This window comes from Limulus polyphemus, unplaced genomic scaffold (assembly GCF_000517525.1).
Source record: "Limulus polyphemus unplaced genomic scaffold, Limulus_polyphemus-2.1.2 Scaffold90, whole genome shotgun sequence".
Taxonomy (NCBI): domain Eukaryota; kingdom Metazoa; phylum Arthropoda; class Merostomata; order Xiphosura; family Limulidae; genus Limulus; species Limulus polyphemus.
In genome coordinates, this window is record NW_013665700.1 from 156,348 (window position 1) to 178,179 (window position 21,832).

At 31.9% G+C, this 21,832-nt stretch overlaps 1 pseudogene; it reads right to left on the minus strand.

Annotated features, from left to right (window-relative positions):
- Positions 1-11,308: 11,308 nt before the first annotated feature.
- Positions 11,309-21,832, minus strand: part of LOC106468636 — a 97,654-nt pseudogene continuing 87,130 nt past the window's right edge.

Genomic DNA, 21,832 nt, shown 5'->3' on the forward strand with positions numbered 1-21,832 from the left:
TTTATTGGTGCCAGTTTTGAAACAATTCTCTTTTTCTTTTAACTTCTTTCATATATTATTTGAGACAAGATGTTTAACACAAAATATATATATAATGCTCTCGCAATATCCTCACTAAGTTATATTGCAGATATGTATCGCTCACTTCAGACTTTCTGTAAACTTTATGGAAGCAGCGATGCTTATAATTTCGATAGTAACTTTCTGTTTAAAAGCATAGATTGTTTATTTTTTGTTATTGAATTATAGTTGTTTAATAAACACACGATTCATTTCGAGGTGAAAGTTGAAAAATGCATACAGTGTATTATATGCTTATATAACAGCAACAAATGTGAATCTTCTACGATAATAACCATTATTACAATTCCATAACATTATTTTATTTAATAATATTGCAAATAGAAAGTTCACACGAAAGGTGTTTTATGTAAAACACGTAAGATCAACCTGATACAGTTCATAATCAACAGTTTCCTGTCATGCCACTTGAAGGGCATTGTACAACCTGTGGCAGGTCATTAACAAGCCATTCAGAAACATATTATATCACATTCCAATATGTAAGACGACCAAGATATATAAATTATATCAACGTGAATGATGTTCTAAACAACAGATATAATGCGCTATTATAGCATTGTTGACTGTTTTTTGGACGATAGACATGATATACGATTATATCAGTGCAGTTTGTGGCTTAATGAGAAACATAGCATGTGATAATATTCTTGTATAGGGTGAGCAAAAAGGCACCCCTCTCCCTCAAATAAAGATAGGGTACATTAAAGAAATAATTTATTCTATATTGATATATTTACATATCTCATATTGTCACAGGCTAATAAAAGGTTTGATTGATAATCGAAAATGTCTGCCTGTAGGCCTTCATTTTCATGACATAGAATGAATGATACGTCTCCATGTGCGATGTGACAAACGCCTTAGGAGTGACTTTAGTGAAACTTTCAACAGTTTTTGTTTCAAATAATCAGTTGTTTCGTATCGTTCCTCTACCACAACCATTACTAAAACGCGAAAAACTTAATTGTTAACGTGGGCTTTAAATCTGGGGTGAAAAGGGGGGTGCGCGGACTTTTTGACCTCCCTGTAGATCCTGCTGTGCAAAATCAACTGAATCTACATTAATATAAACGTAGACTCCTTTCGAACGAGCCCCCCAGTGGCACAGCGGTATGTCTGCAGACTTACAATGCTAGAATCCGGATTTTGATACCCGTGGTGGGCAGAGCACAGATAGCCCATTGTGTAGCTTTGTGCTTAACTTCAAACAAAACAAAACTTTTCGAACGACAGGCGAGAACGCTTTAACATAACTATTATTAGGTCGTCAAGAAATTAATGTCGCGTTTTGGAACACTTTCATTAACCCCCCCCCCCCAAAAAAAAAGTACATCACGTATTATAGTTAAACGAACCGCATAAACGTCACGTTAGTGTAGCCTATATAATATGTAAAGTTTAGTATACTTTAATCCTTCATAATGATGGCATACGACGAGACACACATTCGGCATGTAATGATGTTTGAATACAAGAAGGGAAACAACGCCTCTGTAGCCATAAAGAACATCAAAGAAGTTTGTGGAAATGTTTTGAACATTCGTAAGTGTCAACTATAGTTCAGAAAATTTCGTTCAGGTGACTTTAGCCTTAAAAATTGTGATGGCAGTGGCCGACATGTTAGAAATGATATTGGTGCTCTGAAGACGCTTGTTGAGTCAAACCCAAGGCAAAACACTCGTGAAATGGCCCTGAAATTGCATGTCTCTCATGATACAATAAGTAAACATCTAAGGAATATAGGAAAACCCCTTAAAGAAGGTGGTTGTGTACCTCACGAACTCTCCGATTATCATTGTTTCCAACGTGTGAAGTTTGAAGTTTTGATGTTATGAAATAATCTAAGAAAAGATATTTTGAAAAACTACTGCTCCTATAAATAATTCATTTTTAATTTACTGGAAATCTATTAAGGATCTGTATATACATAGAATATGTAGTTTTTACACCTTAAATTCTGTTTTCCCTAACATATAAATGCGGGGAAACTTCAGTATGATTAAACGTATATATATACATATTTTATAGGGAAATTTATTCACGCGGCATTGGATAATATTTTGTTTTGAAGCAAGAAATCATAAGGTAACCAGCGTGAAGTCAATCCTGGAAAAATCTTCTGGCCGATCTTTGTACGTCCTACTTCAAAACCTGAACCTACCAGCATCAGTAAGCTTGATATTACACGTACTGTGGAACAGGACAGGATCTACTAAAATGTCGTCTTCTGGCTGGATTGAAGCATAACTTACAAATACAAATATTGTATCAATAGCAAGCAGGAAGGCTTGTCCTTAATAGTATCTCATTTTACCAAATTAGACTTTTTTTTAGACAAGTTTATTCAATTAGACACAAGCTCTGGCCACTGAATTTGAGGACATTCATGTTCCGCGATTGCGACTAACGATATATTGCCAATCAACCAAATCCATGAAATGTATTTAGTATATATAAATTGTAATTTCATGTCTGTCTCTCTTTGGTTAAAACATCTGAACTATAAGATCTCTCCCACTCCGCTTTAACATTTATAAAATAATTTATACTATAATTTAGGCACAGTTTTCAATTCATGCAAAAAAGTAACACTAAAACACTGCCCCTCCAGTGGCACAGCGGAATGTCTGCAGACTTGTATTGCTAGAAACCGGGTTTCGATACTCGTGGTGAGAAGAGCACGGGTAACCCTTTGTATAGCTTTGTGCTTAATAACAAACAGTAACTAAAACATTGCTGAAGTTACAATAACTATTTGTTCATCATTTTCGATCTCACGAACTGTAAGGCACAGCGGTATGTCTGCGGATTTACAACTCTAGAAACCAGGATTCGATACCAGTGGTGGGCAGAGCACAGATAGCCCATTGTGTAGCTTTGTGCATAATTCCAAACAAACAAAAGTACTTCGATGACTTTATTATTAAACAAACGTACTGTACGAAAGCGCCATCTTTTGTATCTGTGCAACTCTTGTCATCTGCATAAACGGATAGATGACATTATTACTGTTGCCATAGCCACTCAACTATCATAACTTCCTTTTGCTTAGTATATTATTACAAGTAACATAGCATATGCATTTGTAGTTAAACTACAACAGTAATTCATATTTTCCCCCTAAATCATTCATAACCTTTTAATTTATTCATTAAGATATTTTTTATGGAATTAAACTATGTTGTTGGTGTTTTGATTGATCACAGATGCACTTACCTTATTTGTGATAGATTAATCAAAATCAAACTATATTCGAAGTGTCAATTTAAAATGAAGACGACAGTTCTGATATATCCTAAGTTGTCAACGAAGTGACTAGATGTCTGCAAACAACAGCGAAATAAACACACTTTTTCGTAAACAACTGTACTAATTTTAGTTTTATGTATCTTTCTATCGGTATTATAAGATTAGTATAAAAATAGTGACATCAGTTTTTTTTCCTTTGATTTCGTATGTCCTTAAGCAATTACCTGTGTTTGTATACCAGTAACACCGACTATTTGTTTGTAAATGTTTGTAATTAAGCACAAAGCTACACAATGGGTTATCTGTGCTCTGCCCATCACGGGTATCGAAACCCGGATTCTAGCGTTGTAAGTCCGCAGACATACTGCTGTGCCACTGGTGGACAACATGGACTATTCGGAGTTTCAATATGTTCACGTATTTAGCATTTTACTTAGTCTTAAAACAATATAGTTAAAACTGTATTAAATTACACCTTAAATTTAGAACTGGAAGAAAAGGAAATACGTTTTAGAGCAACTATTCTCATTTTAGTAATTAGAAGACAATTAACAAAATTTTCGACGATAGAAATGTCTTTTTCCTGATTATTACTGGTTAAAATTTCCGAAAATTCACTGTTAAAGGTGAGAAAATGAGAAAAAAAAATCAATTTTTTATCACTACTAAATTTGATAAAAACAGGCAGTTGTTAGTGATTAATCAGAAGATTATTAAGCCACGCATTTGTACTTCTTTGGCAATTATGGCCCGGCATGGCCAGGTGGTTAGGGTGCTCGACTCGCAATCTGCGGGTCGGGGGTTCGAATCCCCGTCCCACTAAACATGCTCGCCCTTTCAGCCGTGGGGGCGTTATAACGTGACGGTCAATCCCACTATTCGTTGGTAAAAGAGTAGCCGAAGAGTTGGCGGTGATGACTAGCTGCCTTCCCTCTAGTCTTACACCATTAAATTAGGGACGGCTAGCGCAGATAGCCCTCGTGTAGCTTTGTTTGAAATTAAAAACAAACAAACAAAACAAACTTTGGCAATTAAGGAAAATTTAATGTTCCAGAAAATCTTTCTTTTATCTTAACTCTTTTCACATAACAAGAACCATAAAGCAGTAGCTATCATTGTAAAATTATAAAGTGATAGTAATGAAATTAGAACATGCGATTTGTGATTAGTTGTGATGAATTCAGTTAATTGTGTTTTAAAACAAATAGTGAAGTTTCCACTAACTACTCTGATAATAATCACATTTTTATCCAGTGTTTAGAAATTTATGTAGATAGAATAAGTAATAGTTATAAATGTTTTGACTGAGTCAACTTTAAAACACGAAAAATGATAGGCTAATTATTTACAATTACTTCGAATGCAAACTAAGAAAGAAAGCATTATGAAATAACTTGATCAAATTGATTAAAATATTTTTCTATAAATACTTCGGAATAAATCAGTTTTGAAGAATCAACCACGAAATTGAAAACCTTCTAGTGTTGACACGTTGTTAATGCAGAAAGTAGAAACTAGACAAGGGTATCCACTTCTTCAAAAACTCTTATGCGATCTGAGACATTATTTAGAAAGAAGAATTGTTTTATTCTAAGATATTTCTGTTTTACCATGCTAACAATGAAAAAGGAACATTTGTAACTTGATAATACGAACATTTGTAATCTTATAACACATCAGATTTCCAATCTGATAATAGAAACAGTTGTAATCTGATTATATAAATACTTTTATGGTTGGAACTCCTAATTAAAGATGTTGTTTTACAGACACTTAACCCTCAACTGCTATTGTGGGGTCAGAATGATTCACGTTGATTTTGCAAATCGATATTCCAACTCAGCCAGTGATGCTCTGTACCTGACATTTTCTATAGTATTTCTTAAATTAGTAGTTGAGTGTAGAACAGAGTGGATGTGATGTTGTAGTTATGTTTCTTACTGTTGTAATCGTTTGGTTGTCGTTTACGGGTCATTCTGACTCCACCGTATTATAAAAATTATAAAAAAAAATTATTACACATGGGTCATTTTGATCCACCCTACCACTTATAATACAAATAATTTCCCCTGCCAATTGAGGGTTAACAACAGCTGGTATTTGCACATTACGAGCAAAGGTTTATCAATGGAATAAAGTTAAATAAATTCTCCATTTTTTATTTACATATTTTAGAAAATTAATGCTAATGTGTTCTTGTATGAGGAATTAGGGTGTAATATGTAACCATCGCCATCTCGTAGCTGATAAATAAACTAATACACACACACAAATGTATATTAAAGAAGAAGAAAAAAATTTGAATTTGAAAAAAAAGGAAGCAAGTATCCAACCACCCACATACACACGAAAAATGAATTTATTTAACACTTGCTTAGCATCAGTGGCTGTATAGTTATCACAGGAATTCAGAAAATACTAAATAAATGTGAACCTCGACCTGTTTGTTTAAATTGTATCGCGAAATATGTAGTTGTAATTTTTTCTATCCTTTTTTTATGAAGTGGGGTGTATAATCCGTAGGATATTCATTAAATATTAAATTTGGTACGGGATTAATAACAGTTTTAATATGTTTAAAAGTTATCACATAGGTCCATATTACCCAACATATTATACTTAAATAAATCAGAGACCATCTTTGACCCGGGCTTCTTTTTGTGATTAGTGTTTTAAAGTTAGAGTATTCAAATTCTCCGTAACCTATAATCAGTAAACTGTTTCAGTATAGTTACATGATAACAAAATGGCAGTGGTCCAAACTGCCATTAACTGATCCATTTCTTTGTGAAACATAACCTCCCTTTCAGCTGTGAACACCAACCACCACCATCTCTCGGGCTACTATTGTTAGACGGAATGGTTGGATTTGGCCGTCACCCTTATAACGCATCCACAGCCCCAAAGTGCGGAGTGTCATTTATTGATTTTGCTTTTGCAGCAACGAGACACGAACGCTGGACCAGCAGACATACTATCGGACACGCTAACCAGTGAGCTACGCACGGCCTTGTGAACCACAAGAATAAATTCAAGTCTCACAAGATACCAAATCAGCTTTTCGCTACTTGCATATATTTTAAGTATATTATTTCTCTTTGCCAACTGCTCACTTTTCTGTGAAAAAAAATGAGCTAAAACTGATTTTTTATTATCTTCAAATAAAAAGAAAGAAAAAACATCACACTTCCAGTATCAAGGCTATGATTTAAACCCTTGAACTACTTTTATTAATGTATCCAGTGGTTCTAAAATGAACTAAATGAACATTTTCTTGTGAAATTTGAACGAAAACATTACCAAACTTTTGTTTGTTGGTTCGTAAACTACCAAGTTATTATTATTATTAATAGTTAAGGGTACCCGTGAAGGAAGCAAAAATTATATACAGGACAATGTTAGAAATGCCCCTTTCCTCTTTCTTTTGTTATTAAATCCCTAATGGTCTCATTAGCTGCTAATTGCATACCTTGCTTTGTGGAAGGTGATAATTGACTAATTTAATTGATTAAGTATTTGGAAATTAATTAACTCATTTAAGTGATTAAGAACTTGCGCCCATAAATTCAAAGCCAAAAGTCTATAAAAAAAAGTGGAAATGCATCTTATCTCTGGATAATTTTTGTCTCCCTTTTCGGGAAAAAAATCCCAAAACAAACTAGTCCAATGTACACCGTCAGACACTTTCCAATTACCATAAATAAACTAAATCCCAAAACAAGCTAACCAATGTACACCGTCAGACACTTTCCAATTACCCTAAACAAACTACTGTAGTCAAACCATCCAACTCTGTGTGATGGATGCTAACACACACGAACATAATTAATTATCTTTATAGTAAGATGCCAATTCTAGCACCTTTACGTTCATGATTGTTTATTTCGGTTATTCACAAAAAGCTATACAAGCGTTGTCTTCACGTAGGCGTTCCGTAAAACTTGTCCCCCCTCCCCCAGTGGCACAGCTGTATATCTGCGAACTTACAATGCTAGAAACCTTGTTTCGATAGCAGTGGTGGACAGAGCACAGATAGCCCATTGTTCAGCTTTATGCTTAACTACAAACAAACAACCCGTAAAACTTAGGACTCATGTTAATGTGTCAGCAGTAAGTTTATGGCTTACAACACCAAACTCCTGAATTTGATTCCCTATGGTGAACAAGGCGCAGATTTCTTATTGTATAGCTTTGCGTTAAAACAAATAAACCATAAGTTTGAACTTGGGTAAAGCAGCTTGTCAACATCACCTATAGCCAAGTTTTGTTGTCTGATCGAATAGCGTGATTTGACCGTCACTCTTACCGCGCATTTACGACTCCAAATATCAAAACTCATTTTTTCCGACAACGGACCGCGAACATGAATCATCGGATTTACAGTCTGTATATGCTAATTACTAACCTACGCCCTGCTCGTTAATTATAATGAAAAATCAGTGATCCGAAAATAGTTTGATAAATCGCACTAGAAAAAAAAAAGAAGTCATTTTGTGTGATTTATTGAGTTTTGGTAGGTATGCCTATTATATATTTGTTACAAATTTATTTGGCTGTATTGCATGAATTAACACTCGGTTCTTTTGTATTAGCAATGTCACTAAGGAATTAAAAAAGGTAATATATATATATATATATATATATTTATACAATGTATGAAACTAAACCTTTCAATAAGAGGACATCAAAAACTGTGTATCCAAGTTTCGAATTTTATTGAAGAATGATCAATACGAAATAAGATTAGCTAATGCTATACTCGTTGTTAAACTTTAACCTTGCAACTTTTTAAAGGTAATTATTCACCTACTGTTTTAAGCAATGAGCTTAAAACTAGTTCATTGTGTTATATTTACATCCTTTTCTGTAGCGTGTAAATCACTGTTGCCTCAGTTAATAAAAATGTATTGCTAGACAGTTCGCCTGCATGCTTAGAAACACAATAAGTACATGCATCAGAGCTGGTTAAAACTTAAATTCCCATTTTACAAATTTAGACTGGTTCCTATTAGAACCACATCCAAAATCAAACGATGTCTTCAAATACACGCTTCACCCCGATGGCTGAGCATTAACACTGAGAGCTTATAACAAAAATTCAAATATATGAAAGATTGTATTCTAGCCACTAGCTGGTAACTACGTACTATAAAGTAGTATCTAAATTTTCATAAGCCTAATAAAACGTACCACACGATAATAATTTCATACACTACATTTTTGAATAGTAATAAGAAGAGGGAAGATTATAATTGGGTTAAAGAAAATGCACACGCACAACAAAGATCATGGAGCACTAAAACTCCTCCCTCATTAGATGTATAATATAAAGCCAAGTACAGGTAATTTGAAAATGCTACATCCAAAACATTCTTCTGTTATTTCTCGTTTATTCTGACATTGATTCCCTTTCAATATATATACAGCCAAGAATTTAGTTATATATACAACCCAATTATATAGTAGAGACGGCTGATAGGGGTATTAAAACTTTTATTTCAAAACATAAAACAAGTAACAACGTTTGGACCTCCTTAGATCATCATCATGTTAAGATCATTCTTATATTTTTACTTCAAGTTGGTTCCTCGTCATCATGAATAACACAGTTAATATACATTAATCGAGAAAGGATTAATCAACGTAAAGTTTTATTGCTATTCTCGGGTAATTTGATGTGATGTACAACGCTGGTGTAATAAGAATGGATGACAAGGATGTTGTTTAAATTTTACATTTCTGCTTTATTCATTGTAGTTGTACACAGAACCATTAAAATATTCATGCCATACATTAAGATAAGAATTTAATATATAAATATTTTGAGAAAAAATATTTATAACATTCACTTACGATTAATATTACATCACAATTAAAACGCATAAACTGGACAATCATTTGATTTAATATTTTGTAGTTTGTGTTCAGCTGATGTTTAATGTTGTACAGAAAACACGGATTTATATTACGAACATATACACAAACACATGAACTTGAAATACACACACGAACACTGTTACTCTAAAGGATTTGTGTTTATATATTGGACAGAATTCAAAACTTAACATTTTAAGGACTTGTTGAATAAGACACCAAGAGGTTGTATAATGAATATATATTATTTTAAATCTCTGTTCAACATCTGACACATTTTCACACTGTTACTACACATCACATTTGAACAGAAATAAAAGAAGAATGACAAGGTAATATTTTACACTTAAGAGTTTTAAGAACTTACTTAAACTCCAATAAATGATATAGTGCTTGCACTGTTGTGTCAGTTGTAGAAAAGAAAGGTAAACGAGACAAAGAGATTAATGTTATGCTAGATATCTACTTTGTTCTAGACTGCTCATATATCTCAAGTGACTTTTCCAAAACAGTAGTACTTTGTGATTTTGTTTTATCTTTCCTTGACGTTCAATCTCAGCCTTAGATTTCCAAGAGGAATTCTTATGTAACGTCTTTTGCTCTGAAACATGGAACATAAGAAATGTATGCCTTTTGTTAAGACACACATTTAAAAGAAGAACGTGGACTAATTACTGTCCTTTTTAATTTAAAACTTTCTATATATATAAGGTACATGGAAGTAATCATTTACGCAAAAAAGGTGCGTGGCCAATTTTCTTTTTTATTTTCTAATAAGATAGTCTTTTCTTTCAAAGTATCTAGGGACGTCTTCTTTTGTACTAGAGATCATTAGATGTTAGATGATTTTTAATTACTTTCATTGTAAAAAAAAGTACAATGTATAAAGCAATGGAAAACTATTATCCCTGTAACGTAACTTTATGGCTAACCAGCATCTACTGCTCTTCTCTGTAGAGGGCGCTGCATGCTCTCGTCCTCTCAAAAATAAAGTTTGTGGAAATTAATGAACAAGAAATAACCGTAACGTTTTATGTTATGAGAGATATATAAAATGATGTAAACAGAATCTCATCGTAAGGAAATATTTAAGTAAAGATCAACTAAAAACTACATTTATTAGTATATTCCTTTAAAAATATCTTTACGTTATTATCTAATATACATATATATACAAAAAGGAAAACGTAACTTAAAATTTAAAAAATCTTCTTAGTTTAATTTTCCAAAAAAAGCTAAGACTGGCATTAGATCTAATACTGATCACACGTAGAATATGTCATCCTTAAATGTAGGTTAATATGTAATAAAGTTTATGCATTTTTTGTTAATTTACTCGTACTTTAAATTAATTTTAATATTATCAATACATTACTCTGAGGTTCTTTCAAAATGGCTGTGTGTCGAATTATGATAGCCATTTCGAAGCAACCAAAATATCACTTCACGACTAGTCAAAGTTCGTATTTAGAAGGATTTTATGTCCGTTATAAAATATAGATGTAGTTCCAAGACAAGTTTTGTTTAAAAACATTTATAGCTTAGAATCCTCCGTTACTGGCCAAACATCACATTATGCTAAAACAATAGATATGGTTCATTCTAGGGAGGGCCGAGACTTTTTTCTTTTGATGTTCAAGAAATTAATACAAAACCTTGAATTTCAAACTAACAAAATAAAAATATTGTAACTAGGGACAAAAACTTAACAGGTTTTTTTTTCGCCACACAATAATATTTTTTCGCAAATTAACCTAGTTTCTCGCTTGATTATGAGCTATTAAAAGACCTTCAAAACTTGTGGTTAAATGAAAAGCTAAGTATTGACACAACTATAAGCGCTATTAAAGCCACCAATCAGCAATACTCTACAGGTTTTAAACACTTCTCCCAATTACTTAGGTTATCTCTTTATTATTTATAATGATATATGAATTAGGAGTACTTAATATCAATAAGAGGAAACAAATATAATATTTATTCATTGATATGAAAATTTTTATATTGATTAAAAATGATAGAAAGCTAAAATGCCTAAGCATCGTTCTTTAGGACTTTTTAAAGTATCATGATTTTTTAGGAGAAGACGTTATATCTTGAGTAATTAATTAGGAGCTTGAAACTAATTGATGAGTTTTAAAAGCTACCTTACAAATTCATTTCAACTAAGGTAATAATTTTTATAAATCACTCCGCATCTAAGCGGACTGCACACCTCGTGCATTTTGGCAGGGCGAATATATCAACTCATTAAGTGATTCGGTACAACGTAGTATGGAATTGTTGGTTCGATTTGGTAAGCATACCACTACACGTCGTTGGTACACTTTGTTGAAAGATGTTTCCGCTTGGAGTCGTTGAAACTGTGTGTCAGGGTTACATTCCTCCAATTGGAATCCTGTAATGTTAAATTGTATAAATTAGTGTTATACAGGCCTACATATTTTGCTTTCGTGATTTTATACACACACACACATATTATCTTTGGAAATGAAAACGATATTTTTAAAACGTATAATAAAATAAAAGGAAAAGAAACGACAAGACCTTCTATGGTTATAAAATATTGTAAGCCAATAAGGAAAACAAATGCAAGGTCAAAAGGAAAGGGGCCGTTCAGTGTGGGCTTGAGAAAGGAATATAAGTGACAGGAGTTCAACCAGGGAAAGAGAAAATCGGAAGATGTGAGAGAGAACTAATAAATAAAGAGAGAGGGAAAGAAAGAAAGTAATATGTTACCATTAAGAAATAAAACCTATTTCTAAATCTATGTGTCATAAATTACAAGTAACAAATAAAACTTTGTTCTGTTTACATTTGTATGAGTCAATTCGTGATAAGAACTACAACATAAATAAAGTTGATGTATGTGCACTTCACTTTTCCTTCTTAAGAATAGCACTATAGTAACAGATCATATAAGAAGGAAAAATGAAGTGCGAGAATAGCACGATAGTAACAGATCACATAGGAAGGAAAAGTGAAGTGCAAGAATAGCACGATAGTAACAGATAATATAAGAAGGAAAAGTGAAGTGCGAGAATAGCACGATAGTAACATATCACATAAGAAGGAAAAGGCCCAATAGAACAGCCGTTCGTTATACCCGAGCTCGTTCCCCAAGTTTGGTCCCGTTAGCTTGTTAGTGAGGGTATGAACACAGTTTCAAACATGGCGCCAATGGGATTTCGAGTGGGGACCAGAAACAGAAAATCAGATAGCAGATTCGGTTTAAGCGACCCTCTGAAATCGCTATTAGACCCTTATCATGCCTGTGTGTCCTTCCAGATGTTTTGTAGCACACTGATACCCCCTTGGAAGGGGACTACACCATACAGATAAACCACACAGCACCATCCCGAGTCTGCCTGCCAAGTTTGGTTCTGCTAGCGCCAGAACTATGGAGAAGTTAGCTGGACACATACAAAGCTACAAGCTAAATTAATATACGATATGGTAAATAGAATGCGTATAGCATAAAGATTAGAAAACAGGGATTGTTTTCTTGATCGTAATATTCATTCAAAATTCTATAGCAAAAATACGTTCAGGAATAAAGAAATTCATTTACATCTTTCTTCAACGTTTAAATGCATAAAGACTTTATATACGATAATCTTTAGCAAGCTATAAATTATTACAAATTATTCCATGTTTCAAATCATCCTTTAAAGAAAAAACGAAAGAGAGATTGTCTTAACAGGATCGCTTACTCTCCAGTGGCTCAGCAGTAAGTCTGCATAGATACGACGCAAAAATACAGGTTTAACTACCGATGTTGGGCAGAGTACAGTTAGCCTATTGTGTTGCTCTATGTTTAACATCAATCGCATCGACCACACGCTTAACGTTATCTCATAAAAATAATCAAACATTTATGTTTCCAGTTTTTAGTACTTAGATATTTAACGAGCTATTCTAACATTAAGACTAGATTAATTTGTGTTCTAATTACACCAGTTAAACGCAGCAACTGACATTCAAGTTTAATTAAGTCAAAAGAAGTGTTAAATGACACATATTTTAAAAGGATGAAACATAATAATATATTAATAGAACTTATAAAAATACATAATGTATAAAAGTATTTGTGCGTTAACAATGAATTACTTTCCAAAAACAAAATAAAAAATAAATTATCTTTATGTTTGAACAACGTAAGAATTCAAATCAAACATTCTAGACAAAATACACGAAGACTACTTAATTTTACTTGAGATTAAAAATGACTTAACAACATTTTAATAAAAAGTTATTAAACCATCACCACATGTTGTTATAATTATAAAGACAAGTAAATAATTCTCTAGAATCAAGCTGTGATAAATGATAATCATGTCCAGTACTATAATTACAATGTTTTATTAAGTTCCTTAATATCATATTTCGCACTCCACTGAAGTGTCTTTACTGTTCATTTCTACTGCAAAATTGTCAGAGCAAAAATGGAAAAAATAATGTCGTTTCTTGGCTTATTCGTGACAAATAAGACAAACTGCCATTTGCAAGTTCTGTAATTTGTTTAGATTGCAGCAATTAGTTAAGATTACACGGTTTGATTTAAAGAACCTGCTTCTTATCTAATGTTGTGCTACTTTGATATATTGCACACTTATATCTTTACTTCCTTTAATACAAGTTTGTAATATGTTTATATTGTAGCAATTGATTAAGATTACACGGTTTGATTTAAAGAACCTGCTTCTTATCTAATGTTGTGCTACTTTGATATATTGCACACTTATATCTGTACTCCTTTAAAACAAGTTTGTAATATGTTTATATTGTAGCAATTGATTAAGGTTACACGGTTTGATTTAAAGAACCTGCTTCTTACCTAATGTTTTGCTACTTTGATATATTGCACACTTTATCTGTACTCCCTTTAAAACAAGTTTGTAATATGTTTATATTGTAGCAATTGGCTAAGATTACACGCTTTGATTTAAAGAACCTGCTTCTTACTTAATGCTGTGCTGCTTTGATATATTTCCCACTTATATCTGTACTTCCTTTAAAACAAGTTTGTAATTTGTCTTTTAGGTAGTTAAAATATTATCTATCTTGATGCGTTTAAAGAATATTTAAAACACTATCTTACAGAAATTGCTCAACTCTATCAAAGATCTATTAATGTTAATTTCGTTGATATTAAATATAGTTTGGCTCACAAAGAGTGTATATTCTTCATACTTTGAATGAGCCTACACAAAATAAAGAAGCAATTTTCTTGCTATTCAAGTAACGAAAATCATTATCGAAACAAATAAGTAAACATACATTACACATGTGCATAATAACAATAGGCCAAAACATTTAGAGCAATCACACGTATTTTATTTATAAGAACTTCAAAATGTCAAATTTGTTAGGAAACAGTGATATTATTAGGAATAAATTACTTAAACTTTGTAAACGTTTGAGTAGCTGTACTATGCTTAAAAGTCGTTTTGTGTGAGAAGTTATTCGGGAAGACTGAAGGCAACATTTAAAACATAACTCCTTAAAATATCCAGTATATATATAATATACAAATTTAGCAATTTACTATCACGATCAGTTTAAAAGATAACATTATTTAAAACGACAGACACTTGGTTCCATTTCCGATCCACGGTTTGGTCGTTGAGGTTGAAGCATCAAAGAGTTGGAGTCATGCAATTCAAGAAGTCGGCATTGGTTTCTTTGATTCATTCTGTTTCTGAATTCTCGTCTGAATCTTTCCTACATAACAGGAGAAAAAATAATGAGACATAAACTGAAACTTTACTTAAAATTCTAAATCAGGGAAAAGAGGTTAATTTTTATCATACAGATGGTATGCGTGATGATATTAAGTATAAGAAAAGGTGGGCTTTATAAAACGGTCAAAAAAAGAAGAATTATATGTGTAAAAGTGTTCAACAGTAGTAAATTTAATAATGTACAAGAGAACTTGTAAAGCTTTCACGTTTAGAGCTAACTAAAAGTTGATTAGATCTCGTGAAATCCAACAAATAACCTAGCTTATTGAACTGAGCACACCTTAAGCTTGTTTATTTACAATGCAGAAAATAATTGTGTTCTGATTCCATAAATCGATGTTTTATTACATGTTATAAGATAAGTCTAAACCACGAATTAAAGAAACTCCCAAAAACTTTAGTTCTTCACCTGAACATCAAATTTTGGTGCGTCTATTTTATGACTGATTTTTCCTCTATTAACCCTCATTACAATTACTGACATTATATATTATCACTCTTAAAGTTTATCAAACACTTATATGTAATGTGTTATTTAATTATTCACCCTTCATCCAATTTAGTTTACTTGCACTCAACAAAATCACATATACCATCCTTAGTTGTTTCGATCATTCCTACACATAGCACATTTAAATCTATTGAACACACCTATAGCTCCATTAAGTCTTGCTTGAACATCAATCCTACACATACCACATTTAAATCTATTGAACACACCTATAGCTCTATTAAGTCTTGCTTGAACATCAATCCTACACATACCACATTTAAATCTATTGAACACACCTATAGCTCTATTAAGTCTTGCTTGAACATCAATCCTGCACATACCACATTTAAGTCTATTGAACACAAAGTGAACTAATTTCTCTTGAAATTATCATACATTTCAACTATAAATTTATGTATTCGTTGTATAATTGTTTTAGGACGATCTAATAATTTTTGCTACATATAAATGTACTACAGTTTCTTGATAACCTTTCGTAAAACGTCCAGGTGTAAAATTTTGTTTTATGTCTAAGGTCGTAAACTTATTTGGACAAATATTTTATTTGCTTCTTTTGATCGTTATTGGAAGTATTATTTCTTTCCTTGCTTCTATTGAATGTAGTTAAGCTTATCGACTTTTTGTCTGTCTTTAGCGTCACTACTCAAACGTTTCTGTACTAGCCACCCCTAATTTTGATGTGATAAACTTGAGAGAAAGTAGCTAATCACCCCATCCACCGCTAATACTTGGGCTACTATTGACAAGAATAGTGGAATTTGACCATCATTCTTATGACGTACACATGACCCCCAAAGAGAAGAGATCGGTTTCTCTTTTTCTTGGAAAGAGCAGGCGGTAATAGAACGCGAAATACGGAACCTCATCTCCACAGTTCACCTCATTCGTCGATAGTAAACGCTCTACCCACTTACTTAAGCTAGCTAGATGGGCTTAAAGGTCGCGATAGTAAATGAAAAAGCCCTCGTAAAATATTCTTATTCTAAAACCTGGATTCTACAATGAGTAAAATAGGGTCTAACATGAAGTAAAATTGTATTTTATTTCCAAATATTTTAAATTAGTTATTTTACACATAGGTCATTTATTTTTCTTGTATGTAATGTCTTTATAGGTCAACTGAATCTAGTACATATTGAAAACAGTACATAACAATCTATTTTATCTCAGAATTAAACAAACTACATTGAATCCAAAAAAAAAAGATAAAAAAACATGTACTAAATATGGCATCTTTTTACACAAAAGAGAAAAAAACAAGATAATATCGTTATGCAATTCTAGCCATCTTTTATATATATTTTAATATTTTTCAATCAAAACTAATAGACATAAGCGTAGTTTCTACGACAATTAAAATTAAGAAAACAGTCGTGTAAGTTTTCACTCAAATGTATCAAGGAAATAACGTCAACGTTTAATAGTACACAATAAATGTTTAAAAATGAGAATGTCTACTGCTTCAAAATACAATAAAAATAGTTTTACGTAATAATTTTACTCTATAAAGATAATATAAAATACTGTGAGACAGGGAGCAGTCTCATACACTCTGCATCTTTTGACGACTTACTGCGTCATCATCGATTAAAATTATGAAGTAAAAACTATTTTTCTATTATATTACTTTATTACAAGCTTTTACGGTAATAAAGACTATTTTTACTGTAAAAGCTGTAACTAGCAATGAAATAATACTTATAATCAATAAGTAAACTCAAAACGAAACCATACATTTTTTATTGTATCTTGAGACTGGGAACATTTTAAAACATTTATCGTGTATCTATTAAACGTTGGTTTTTATTTCTTTAAGACATATTATATCAATTATCAGATTTCAAAACAAACATACTGGTCGTTTGAGTCTGTTTGTTCTCCGTATTGGCCCCACCTGAAAAAAAAAAAACGTATTTTATCAAATCTAAAACAAAGTATAATGATATTGAATTTTAAACTCTTTTGCAGAAAAATAAACTTGTATATTTGATATAAAATATCTGCAAAAAATATAAGGAAAAGATACACACCATAAACAGGTAACTACCACACAACAAGAAACATGTGCGAAGCTGTTTGCTCTCACTACAAACTGGTTTGTTGTGATTCATTTAAATAACATGAATTAATAGTAAAAATATAAAAATTGTCTTATAATTTAAATAAACCGTTTAAATATCGGTGTCATTTGCTAATAGATAAGCTTTTGTCATACGTGGACAATGCAATTTAGAGCTGTATTTCTTTGTTTGTTTTGAATTTCGCGCAAAGCTACACGAGGGCTATCTGCGCTAGCCGTCCCTAAGTTAGCAGTTTAAGATTAGAGGGAAGGCAGCTTGTCGTCACCACCCACCGTCCAACTCTTGGGTTACTCTTTTACCAACGAATAGTGGGATTGACCGTCACATTATAACGCCTCCACGGCTGAAAGGCCGAGCATGTTTGGTGCGACGGGGTTAGAGCTGTAAATACAGATAATTAATATATGGTGGAAAATAACACTACGAGGATCTCAGATTATTATGAAAGAATTTAAAAATTATCAAAGCAATCTTAAATTAATGATATAAAATATATAATTGTATATACATATATAGTTTATATATATACAATAATGGGGCTTGTGTCATGTTATCAGGAATATATAAACCTCATGAAAATAAAATATAGGTAATTTGATGAATCTGTTATTACTATTTATAGCTTCATAGCTTTTATTTTTTACAACAACTTCATAAACTTAACCTATAAATATGCTTCTTTTTATAGGGTTTCAAGTGTGAATAACCTACGTAGCTTTGTGCTTAATTATAAACAAACAAACAAACTAGTATGTTGAAAATACCTGTAAAACAATACTTCAAAACAACTTTGTTTAATATATAAAGAACACGCGAAACATCTTTGCAGATGTTCTACTGTTAGTCGAAAAAAAAACATGATAACTTAAAACGAAAAAAAAAAGATCCCTTTTAATTTAGATATGACAGTTACTATAATAAAGAATCTGGTTTCTATAACAACTTCTTGAAAACAATTCGTGGGGTGTAGTAACGAATGGCAAAGAATTTTTAGCTTATACTTGATGATCTTCCTAAAACAAGTAATATTTGCAAGTATTCCTTTAGGAATATATATATATTTGAGCTGAAATATTTTGGAATCGACTAACACAAACTTAAAAACACGGATTAAATAGTAATGTTTCCATTTCGCTTTTTCGTTTTTATAAATGATTCAGTTTATATCAGATGACACATCAGCTTATACTGGATTAAACAAACACAACTAAATACTGCAGTTTCGACCAGGATCTTTTATTTTTCCTAACCAAGCTTGGTCAATGTCAAGCCAAGAATTTTTACACAACTTTAGATACGAATGTTTGTATAGTGTACAAACACATATTTTTACATTCTATATATTTAAATAGACTGAGCCTTTGTATAATTTGTGTTTACGTCGGCACTTGCGAATGGAGAACAGATTGGAGTTCACAAAATGACTCTTAGATCTTATATTTATTTGCAATATTTATATTCAGGATTAATCACTTTGATAATCAACTTAGATTTTATTTATCTCAAACCACACTTGATATTAACTATGAATATGGGTTTCACTAAACGCAGATCAAAACTAAAACATAATTCTATATTTTGTTAATATTTGGTTTGGTTTGGACGTTCTTAAGGTATCGAAAACAGAATTTTAGGGTCGTGAGCCTGCAGACTTATCGCTGAGTTACTGGGTGGCATTTTTTTAAGACACTATATTTTTGTTCCAAAAACAACAACACAAACTCGTACATTTATTATTTTGTAGTTCTATATATAAGGACCAAAAGTAACGTACAGAGCAAAATTGTAGTTCCAAGGTCGCATACAACAGTGCATGATGAAAGCATACTTACATTATATATGGCATAAATAAAAGGATTATAACAAGAGTTACTCATGGCCAGCCAGTGACAGCAGAACCAGATGACGTTGATAAACTTGTATCTGTAATGGAACAAAAACGTTTTGTTATCATTTTTCTCTTCTACCTGCACAGTTTTCAAAAGCTCATTATTTTTTCGGTCGTTTGAAGAAAAACGAGAATTAGCTTTTATCGTTTAATCCAAGTAAACTGCCTTAAGTGTAATTTAGTGGCCATTTAAGACTTGCAAATAAAAACATACTTTCTTCTAAATATATATAATTTGATTTTATTTTTCTCTCAGTTATCCAGTGTTTATATATTTCCCTTTTTAAGATACTCAAGCTTCTTTCACGTTTAGACTGAGGCAAGAGTTTTGGTGTAACACTTGCTAACCGAAAGAAAACTTTTGAAAGTAAGTTTATGTTAACATTGTTTATTTAAGTTAAGGGTTGCGCCGACATTTGCTGATCCTTCGTGTGGAAATCATCTGCCACTCAAGAGGTAGAAGACAGTTTCTTGATATCCTAATGAAGCTTGTTTGTGAACAATTCGCTGCATATGCTCTGAAAAAAATGGAACTAGGTATTTTATTTAAGAGCTCTTGTATTGAAATTGTACATTGTAAAGAACGTAACAATGAGTTAAGTACAATATTCAATACAAAAAATGGATTATTTGGATAAATAATGATTCTAATTGGAGTTATTATGTTTGTCAATAAACTTCAAGAGATCAAAAAGTACCCACACTTTTTGGACAACAGATGAGACAACAAATGTATAGGTGGAATGAATTTTGGTAAATCACCTACATGGCTCCAAGAATAAACATACGGTACTAACACACATTTTTACACCTTTTGAAGATCGTAAGTTGTACTGGTTAAAGCTTGGTCACTTTCCTTGTTAAACTGAAAAAATAATCTTATTTTATAGTTAAAGACTCAGTTTCTGTAACATAGATTCGAGTTGTGTTGCACTAAAGACGCAAAAATTATAGTCTGGACCGAGCATAGATCCAACACCAATAATAATAAAAAGTGGAATGTTTTAAAGAAAATAACATTTAATTGGAACAAAAAGTACTTAGATATATATATAACGATAATACCATTAAAAGGGGAAGAGTCGTTACAGGGGAAGAAAAAAGTTGGAAGATACACGTATAAAATACAGTTGAAAATTAAAGAGAACTTGTTAAACTTTATAATAGTATACGAAATACATATTAATGCATTTGTCTCAGTATTATGAATCTTGTGAAAATGAGAAAATGATTAAAATAAGAAAGAAACTAACCTTGAACTAGATTCAGAATTTGTAAGATAATAATTAGAGAGTTCAAAATTAAACCATCAAAATTATAAAGAGGTTATTTGAAGTCACATTTCATAACTGTATCTTCCAAGTTACTTCTTGTCTCTTTCCCTTCAAACATTGTTGTATCACTTTCAATCGTCTCATTGATGGAAACGTTTTATTTTTGGTATATTTTATTCTTGTAGTAATGGTAAATACCTAACTGAAAGGCAATATTTGAAATGTTACGAAACATAACTCCTGAATTCTGTAGTTGTGATTTGATACTGATATGTAATCTCCAGTCTGCAGTTAAACAACTAAATTATAAGGAACAGTAAGAAGAGTATATGGCATTAAACAAATATATAGATAACGTGAGCAACCAAATTCAACTTGCATATTCATTTGTAAAACAAAAAAATGAAAATAATTTTGATTTTTCACCATCAGCAACATACGTCAAGCGTTGCTCGTCACTATGCAGTAACAATTGGTACATTTATCAGTGAGTTTTAATAAAAAATGATTTTATTCATGGAACTACTGTTTATCTGGAGATTGTTTTAGGTTCTTATAAATCACAGTGCATTGATAATAAACTAGTTTTAACCATATATATACATAAATAAGGCCTACCTAATCATACGACTCGTCTCTAAGTATTAAATCTTAAGTCGTTAAGTACTCCTTTCGCTCGTGTTTAGATAAGAAGGATATCTTATTAATGAGCTAATAAAAATACATATTTAAAGGTTATATCAGTATACGTAGTTACGAAAACTGTTAGCTTCCTGGGTACTTCTTATCAAAAAATAGTGTTACGTTCAACAATTCTGTAACCTCTTCCCAAATGTTGATTAACAAAACGGGCCTGCGATGCTTTTATTGTCTTGATATTTTTACATGTTCTACAGTAATTTCTGTACGCTGAATCCGAAAATGATATCCATTTTTCTCCATAACGTACAGATTTTTCACAAAACGTCATATGTTCTTTTACATAAGTGAATTATTTTCAATGAAATCGGGTCACATTTTGTTATGTTTAAAATGTTGACAACCACTGGCTATAGATTTCTCTAGACCGATCGCGACTTGAGAGTCTTATCGATCGTTCTAGAACCACAAGAAACACACCGCTA